Source organism: Pinus tabuliformis, chromosome Q, assembly GCF_031772625.1.
Source record: "Pinus tabuliformis cultivar Carrire ecotype Pingquan chromosome Q, CPIR1, whole genome shotgun sequence".
Lineage (NCBI taxonomy): Eukaryota > Viridiplantae > Streptophyta > Pinopsida > Pinales > Pinaceae > Pinus > Pinus tabuliformis.
The window spans coordinates 242,718,207-242,727,638 of NC_142296.1; positions in this window are offsets into that span (position 1 = coordinate 242,718,207).

The following is a 9,432-nucleotide window of genomic DNA, read 5'->3' on the forward strand; positions in this document are numbered from 1 at the left end:
AACTTTGAACCTTGACATGCACACTAGCCACATGCAAGAGAATTGTGAGAGTCAAACACACATTCTTTTTGACAGACATAAAATGCATCTCTTCTTAAAGAATTTAAAAAGGGATTTAGCTTTCTTAATGTATAATGATAAAATTGATCACATCTACCACAATTTTACTACAACCCTTTCCACTACCATTAACAAGTTCTCTACCAAGGTCTCTTATAAAATGAATAATAGAACTTCCAACCCTTGGTATGATAATGACTGTAATATTGTTAGGAAATCGATCAGATATTCCCCTAATGAAACCATGAAGCTTGAAAAAATAAATATGTACAAAGATCTTATCAAAAGGAAGAAAAGATCCTGTATAAATAGGAGGTAAGAACATATTATTCACCTTTCCAAAATTGAGCCTATAAAGTTTTGAAGGCAAATCCTTATTCGTAAAATGAAAAAAAAAATTGATCACCTTAAAGAACTGAAATATCTATATTAAGAATCTTTATGATTCCCCTGACACCATGGGCACCATCTTGAATGCTCTTATAGAGGAGGATATCTTTTCTTTGGAAGACATGGAGTTTGGGACTAAGAAACTCGCTAATGAGAGAGCTAAGGATATTGAAGGCTACCAAGCTAAAATTTTCAAAATGTGGAAGTTTGTCCTCATCCCTCATATACACAAACTCCTCAATTTGGCAGCGAAACAAGGCTTCCCTAAGCCTTGGATGAAAAATCTTATTGTGCCTATATTTAAAAGTGGGAATAAAAACATTCCCTCTAATTACATGACCATTATGATTAGCCACATTTTAGCCAAATTGTATGGACTCATTTTGGAAAAGAAGATTAGCCTTTATCTTGAAAACCAAGGTAAAAGAGCTAAAGGACAAGCTAGATTTAGGAGACATCACTCAACAATAGACAATCTTCTCACTCTTAGGATCATTGCATAGGAATTCCATAATGATAAAACTAATCTCTTATGTTGTTTTGTGGCCTTTAGAAAAGCTTTCAGCACAGTTCCTCAGAACAAGCTATGGAAGAGGCTAAAGAGATAATGGTTCCTCTCGAGCTGAGGGTTGTTATGACTAGGATATATGGGAATGTTATTGCTAAGCTTAGGACCACTGAAGGCTGGTCAGCATAAATTAAATGAAATATTAGAGTCAAGCAAGGGTGTCCCCTATCCACTACCCTTTTTGGCATTTAAATTGATAAGCTAGAAGAGTGTTTGGGAGCTGCATGATGTGATGGCCCCATGCTCCCTAGTATGGTCATTAATATTATCCTTTATGTTGACAACATTGTTCTTCTAGCCAGGAGCTCCGACGATCTCAAAAATAAACTTATAATCCTCCAACATTGCTACTCCAATATGGGTACAATTGTTAATGCCGACAAGACTATAGTCATGATAATCAAATCCAAAATACCAACTATGATAATTTCATTTATGATAATAACTACTTGGAGAAAGTTTCTTCATAGAAATATATGGGAATTAACATTCATCATCAACTCAAATATAATTATAGCATTGAGAAAAGGATAATTGGAGGTTGGAAATCTTATTAGAAGCTTGAAAATAATTGTAAGTCGACAGATCTTTGGGTATGGAGTAAAAACGTTCCTCTTTGAGACTCTCATCACCCCTATTATTTTATATGGATGTGAGATTCAAGGTTGCAGTATATCTAGAGAATTTTGGAGCAAGATTAAGTTAATCCAAAAATAATTTATAACCTACAACCTCAAGATTAAAGGAAATACTCCCTACCATATCCTCTTGATTGAATCTAGCTTTTCTCGCATTAAAAGCACAACTATGATTATTTATCTCATTTATAAGAAAAAACCATACAACATGGAAGCCAAGAGGTTCCCCAAAATTGCTTCTAAGCCAAAACCCCCACCACTAGCTCAAGCAAGGCTAACATAAGGATACCTGGTATTGCCTAGACCACTCGGGGGTAAAGGAGGAGATCATCTTGGACAATAAGGATAATAATAAAAATATTATTACTTCCAAATTTAAGGATAAGTTGTGGGATGATAAGGAGTTAGAGGGGAAAATGAAACTAAGGTATTATAAGGAGTTGATCAACCCCAACCTTGATAACCAAAATTATGTTTTTGTGAAGTGACCAGTGCTAAGAATGAACATTGCCAAGATAAGAACTAATTCTCATGAGCTTCAAAGCGAAACTAGGCATTGGTCAATTCCCAAAACACCTTGGGATGAAAGAGTGTCACCTTTCGATACTAAGAGGGTTGAAGGCGAAAATCACTCTCTTGGATTTCCTAGCTCTTACTCACATTTGTTCTAATTTTCAAAATATTTGTTACACTACCAACCTTCTTGACTTGTTAAGTCAACAAAACTATGGTGATATGGGAATGCTTCCCTCCCTTCTTTTAGATCATAAAATAAAATACTAACGAATCTCAACTAATTTCTTACTTTCTCAAAATCCGACATACCATATTGGTCTTAGTGAATCATCATCATCATTTGAAATCATATTTATTCAAAATTAATAAATTTATATTTTACTTTATTTAAAAAATACAAATATTTTTAGACAAAGCTGATATAAAAATATTAATTTAATATGTACAAATTGAATTCAAATAAAAAGATCACAACATTTCTTTTTTATATATATAATTTAATAAAATTTAAAAAATAAAAATAAAAAAAATTAATTTTATATATATACTTTTTATTTTAAATACATATATTATACCACACAATTTTTATAAAAAAATTCACAACACATTCAAAATTCTATCTTAACTTTGTTTGGTAAATCATACCCATTCAAAATAATTTAAATTTATGTAAATTCTATTTTAAAATTATAAAAATATATATGTTATATGCAAAAATTAAATTTTAATTAAAAATTTACTATATTAACATTTCTCTTAATTATTAAAACTAATTCTAAATAACCAGTTATGTATAAATATATAATTAAAAAACAAATAATAATAACATTTCTCCTAACTATTTATATATAATTTTATTTTAAATGCATATATCATATTATACAACAATAGAGCTATAATAGGTTGAAATTCTATTTTCTGTTTTTTAATAATACTCATTCAAAATTAATTTTAATTTAAAACTATATAAAATATGTTATATTATTTTATTTAAAATATATAAAAATATTTTTCAACTAAAATTATTATTAAAATTTTTATTTTGATAACCTTATATATATATATATATATATATATATATATATATATATATATATATAATGGACATATTATACAACAAAACTATTATAAAATTTATTCAAATCTATTATAAAAATTATTCAACTCGTATTCAAAATTTTATCTAATTTATTCAAATCTATTATAAAATTTATTCAAATAGTATTCAAAATTTTATCCTAATTTGTTGGTAAATCATATTCATTGGCAAAATAAATTAAATTAGATTTATGTAAAAATTATTTTTAAATTATAATAAATTAAAAAATATATTTTATTTAAAATAAATAAAAGTTTTTTTAGTAGTTTGATAGTATTTTTCTATTAGTTTTCGAAATTATAGCAGCGTACATTTTTATGTATGAGAGTTAGGTGTCCTCAACCTATCTAGAGGGAAACCAAGTATGTTGTTACCTAACCGCACAATATGTCATCCAAAAGCAAAAAATAATAAGTCTAACCAGCCACACTATGTATGTCTGCGAGTCTTTGTTCTTCCTATTTTATAAATATCTATAAACATAACTACTAACAAGCCTAAACATTTGAAACTTTTTCATGCAAAATTAGAAGCAAAGAAGCATTGTTGCTACTCATTGTCAGTTGAATCCATCGGTGCAAGGTCCTTCATAGTGGAACCTGGCAGCTCCGTGTGTGGAATACAGGGGATATGATGCTCTATTCGGCTAAGTCGACCATTCTGTTGCTACAATTGAAACTAAATTTTTTGAAATTCTTTGATGTAATTTGGGTGTCCATGGTAAGCCAAATTCATATCAGGAGGAAACTGATCTAACGCCTTAGCCATAATGTTTTTCATCATCCAAAACAGATGGATTGTCTACTAGCGTGATATGCTTAATTCGCTTCCTGAACTATACGAGAGGTCAACTTGCGTCCCCGACCCGCCCCCGGAAGGACTGGGTTAATTGGTTTGAGAAGGGGACGCCTTCCTCTACTTCCCATGACCACAACCCCCACGACCATTCTTACCTTTACTAGTAGCTCAAACCATGATTCTTCTTCTACCAAACAGAGGTTGACCTGCGTCTAACTCTGGAGGTCAACCCAAACAGGGTCGCAACTGAGAAGCCTAGCGCCGACAAGCGTCGCTCCAACTCTGCAAACCTATTAAATCAATTTCAAACGAAACCAACCAAGTTAGGAACCCGCTCTGAATCTTACTATCAACTGGTTGCCAACATAGTTTAATGGTTCCATTTCAACCATTTTGCCACCATTGCCCACTGATGGGCTTGAACTGATTAACAACATCATCAACATTCAAGACCCTTGAATTATCCAGGCATGTCTCATAATTTTTCGATTCACCCAGCATAACATTACACAGAGAAAAGAAGAGGAATTTTGGCCAACAACTACCCTAAGCCCGCAACCCACAAAACCCCTTACATCGAGACCCAATACAATGAACCTAAGCCACAGCAACTAAACCTGCTTTCCCAAAATCAAGCCCATATTGACAAGGATTAAGCCAAGAGCGACCTCGTGACCAGGACCGTCCCACAACCATACATGAGCGCCAAACCCAACATACCCTATCCAGAAAGTCCATAATGGCCCTAAAAAGATCCCACATGGCTCTCCTTACCTCGACTCTACAACCACTAAGGTCGTTGTGAAGGCTACAAACAACCAAGGCTCAAATTCGAGCTCACCCAAAGCTTGAATACCTTGGAACCAGAAAAATGTTACCACAAACCCAAACCCTTACCATTTCACTTTTATTCGAGCAGGGAGTACCACAACATACACAATGGTCTACCAACCAAACCAGGCAGAAACTCATGCGGGACAAGAAAATCCCATACACCACAGACACTAGAACATACAAAACTACAAACTCAACCCAAACCAAAAACCATTTGAGGTCGTGCTCCACGAAGTTCCATTTCCATTCCCACCAAAACACGGAACCAAGCATCTCATAGTTCAGAGAGAAAATATATTGATCCATACATGCAGGGGAAGCTAAATTAAGGGTGGAAACATACCAGTGACCACTGGCAAGACCTGGAGTAGATGAAAACCACGAGCTCCCCATAACGACCAACTCATACCAAATCCATAGAAGCCTAAGGGTGCAGACAAACTTACCTAGCAAACCAGAGGGAAACCTCGCCTTAATGCTTGTCATTATAACTCTGCCACCCTCAAGGATGGCCATTAAACTACGCATGTGCACCACCACCTCTCCAAGTGCAACATGCATGCGGAGGGTGTCCCGAAAAATCTGATAGATACACATTAAACAGGAGGTCAAGACAAGCCCAATGGGGCCATCTCACACCCCGATTGGGGGAGGTGGTTCCTGCTCACCTCTTGTTATTGACTGTCTTTTTATCTTGCTCAAGAATACCTTGGAGAGGGAGAAGATCGTCTTCCAGAGGATATGGAGGCCATACCATTTCTAGAGTTCTCCCGGATGTGCACAACTCCAATTTGCCAAGAAATTTGCAGCTCTATTACCTTCTCTTCGGACATGAGAAGTTAGGAGGTAGTCAAACGAAGGAAGGATCTCCCCGACCTCCTGCACTAGATGTGCAATGCGCCAACTGTGACTAAGCTTTTCCCATTGAGTTCCCTAAGTTAACTTCTTGATTATGTCCACCACCAATCATGAATCTCCTTCAATCACTATCCTTTTATAATTGTTCTTTTAGCAATGAGAAGGCCCTGTTTGATTGCAATGAACGTTGCCTCATTGTTACTATCATAACCACAATCTTTAGCGAAAACAAGTCTTCTTTTCTTTTGATAATCTCTAAAAAGATCACCATACCCAATGTTCCTTGGGTTCCCTTTCGAGGCACCATCAAAGCTTAATTTGATAAAACCATGTGGTGGCCCCATGAAATGCTGAGGTGATGAGGTGGGGGGAGTCAAAACTTTCCAGGAGCTTGGGGATATCATACTTGCAAATAGGTTCAACAGATTAAGAATTCTTGCTTCATGAGGGGCTACTTTCCAATCATCTGGATGTCATTTTTCCGAGAGAATGGTCTCTCGAATATTCTGAATAATCCCTACCCAAATAACCTCTTGAGGGGTTTATCGGTCTGTTATTTCTTTCTTTCCAAATGGCCCATACTAGGAAGCCCAGAGCTAAATTCCATGCTTAATTTAAAACAGGGCTCAAGAAAATGCCTTTACACCATAGGAGTATAGACTCCTTGATGCTCTAGGGGTCCCTGTCCAAGTGGCCAAATAGATCTCCAAGTTGGTGCCATTTTTGGATCACAAAAGGACAAGTGTTTAACAAATGTTCAAGGTGTTCATTGTGCTGACCACATAGGACGCAACATGAAGGGCCTTGGAAGCCTCTCTTTTGGAGCCGGTCCCAAGTAAGAATTCTTCCATGACATACCAACCATAAAAATTGAACTATTTTTGGCCAAAATTTACTCGTCCATATCTTCTTCCATAGGGGACACTAGTGATTTTGAGGTTCTTCTGCTCTAAGCCTATATGCTTCCTTAATGTTAAATGTACCCTAGGTCGAGTATCCCCATCACATAATGTACTCACCCTCCTGGTAAGTTATTTTCCTTGATTGAAGTTCCTGATCCATGATTTTCCATTGCTCAAAGGGAGGAGGATTTGGCCAATCCCCAACCTCTTTCCACTTTCTCCATCAGAACTTTGTTGAGAGGCTTTACAGAATTGGTCAACCGTATAGTAATTCCTACTAGTTGTATAAAGGAAAATGTCCCCTAGATCTAGTCAACTAAACAATTGTTCTCTTTGTTGCCAAGAGTCTTGCCATAATAGAGTTGTGTGGCCATTTTGAATTTCCCAGAAATTTTTTTGATTTATAAGATCCTTGTTCTTTGCAGCCAAGTTCCAGATTGCATATCCTTGGGGGGGATCCCTATATATTAGGATATCTTCAGTTTGTATTAGCATACCGTATTTTCTGGTCCAAATTTTCTTCCATAAATAAGGTCCCCCTTTTAACCATCTCCACCAAATCTTAGCTCCCATAACTTGATTTAAGGTGTAGGGGTCCCTGAGACTTAAGCCTCCAGCCATCTTAGGATGGGTGAGAGTGTGCCAGGATACCAAGGCCCATTTTTTTAATTGTTGAGCTCCTTGCCATAGAAATTTCCGAAAGATATCGACCATAGCTGAACATGAGGTTTTAGGGGCAACCATTCCTGATAGATGGTATATTGGAATGGACTGAAGGACAACTTTTAGGAGAACAGTTCTGCTAGCCAAATTGAGAGCTCTAAACACCCAACCACTAAGTTTCGATTGGATTTTAAGAAGGAGATCTTTCCAGCAAGAGGTCTTTAAAAATTTATATGCTAAAGGCATACCCAAATACTTCATAGGTAAATACCCTATACCAAACCCCAACAATTGGGCCAGGAAGGTTTGAATCGTCCTTGGGGTATTAAAAAAGAAAATGTTAGATTTCTCATTATTAATCAAGGTACCCGAGGCCATCATAAACTCCTGAAGAATTTCTTTGATTTTCCAGGCTTCTCTCAAGGAGACTTGACAGAATAGCATGATGTCATCCACAAACTGTTGTTGGGTGATGGGTAAATTGTTACCCCAAGGCCTAAGACCCTTGAGATGGGAAGTGTTAACAACTGATTTCAAGAATCCACCCAAGCCCTCAACTACCAGGATGAAGAGGAACGGGGATACGTGATCACCTTACCTGAGGCCACGAAAGGGATTAAAGGTTTAGGAAGGGAAGCCATTAAGCATAATAGAGGAAACTGGGGTAGACACCAGGGATAAAACCCAATTCACCCATCACTGATCGAAACCAAACGAATTTAGAACACTCATCAGATAGGACCAGCTAAGGCGGTCATAGGCTTTGGATAAGTCCAATTTTATCATCATACTAGGAGATTTGAGTTGCTTTAGGGAATGAACCATTTCTTGAGAGGTAATGATGCCATCCAGGATTTGGCGGCCTTCCACAAAACCAGATTTCTTCAAAGAGATCAAGGCTGGTGGAAGAGGCTTTAGGCGTTTGACAATTATACTAAAAAATATTTTATAGATAAAATTACATAAAGCGATAGGTCTAAAACCCTGAGGATCCTCCGATTTGGTATTTTTAGGGATTAAAGCAATAAAAGTTGAATTGAGACTCGAACATACCTTTTGATTCCGTCTAGATTCCTCCACCACTTCAAGTATATCCTTTTCAATAAATTTCCATGCTGCTTGATAAAATTATGCCATGAACCCATCAGGTCCAGGAGCTTTGTTCTTGGCCATTCCTTTGACAACATCATCTATTTCCTCCAGAGTCACCGCCCGCATTAGGGCCACGTTCTGATCCTGGGAGATTAGCCGAGGGATGTGTCGTGTAATTATCGAGATGACGCTCGATATATCCTAAGCCGATTTAGATAGGAGGGACTAGAAATGATTTACCACCAGATCCTTCATCTCTTCATGTTGAACCAGTCAGTTCCCTGCCCCGTCCTTAAGAGAGAATATGCAGTTGTGTTGTCTATGTTGGATCATTGCCTTATGGAAAAACCTTGTATTGCGCTCTCCCTCTCAAAACCATTGGATTCAAGATTTTTGTTTCCATATAATTTCCTCTTGTTTTCCTTCTTTATTCTAACGAATTCAACATGCAACCTTCTGTCTCAACCAAACTCTTTGGTCTACCTTCTAGAATGATTCTTTATTGTACTTCTTGCATGCTATCTTGGAGACTTTTTTTCTCTTTCTGGATGTTTCCAAATTCTTCCTGGTTCCATTTCTTAATTTGGATCTTGAGGTCTTTTAACTTGAGTTGAAATGTGTGCATATGATTTCAACCTTGCACAATACTTCCATTCCACTAGTTTTCAACTTTCTGTATAAATAGCAGATCTCATAACCAGAAGTTTTCAAAGTTAAAGGGTCAGTGTTTGGGCCCCACTTTTAAATCAAGCTCCATCCTAATCGTCCAATGATCTGATCCCATGTCGGGAGGATGGTAGCTTCTAAAATGATGCCTCTCCTTATAACCTATTCAGACACCAGGAATTGGTCCAAGCGTGATGCTACCTGGTGAGCACCCCCCCCCCCCCCTTCTGTTATTCCAGGTGAATACTCCATTGATTGTAGGCATATCCACTAGGTGTAGTTCCGCAATTGTGTCTCGAAATGCTTCCATATATGCATCCATCTGTCGAAGCCCTCCCTTTTTTTCCT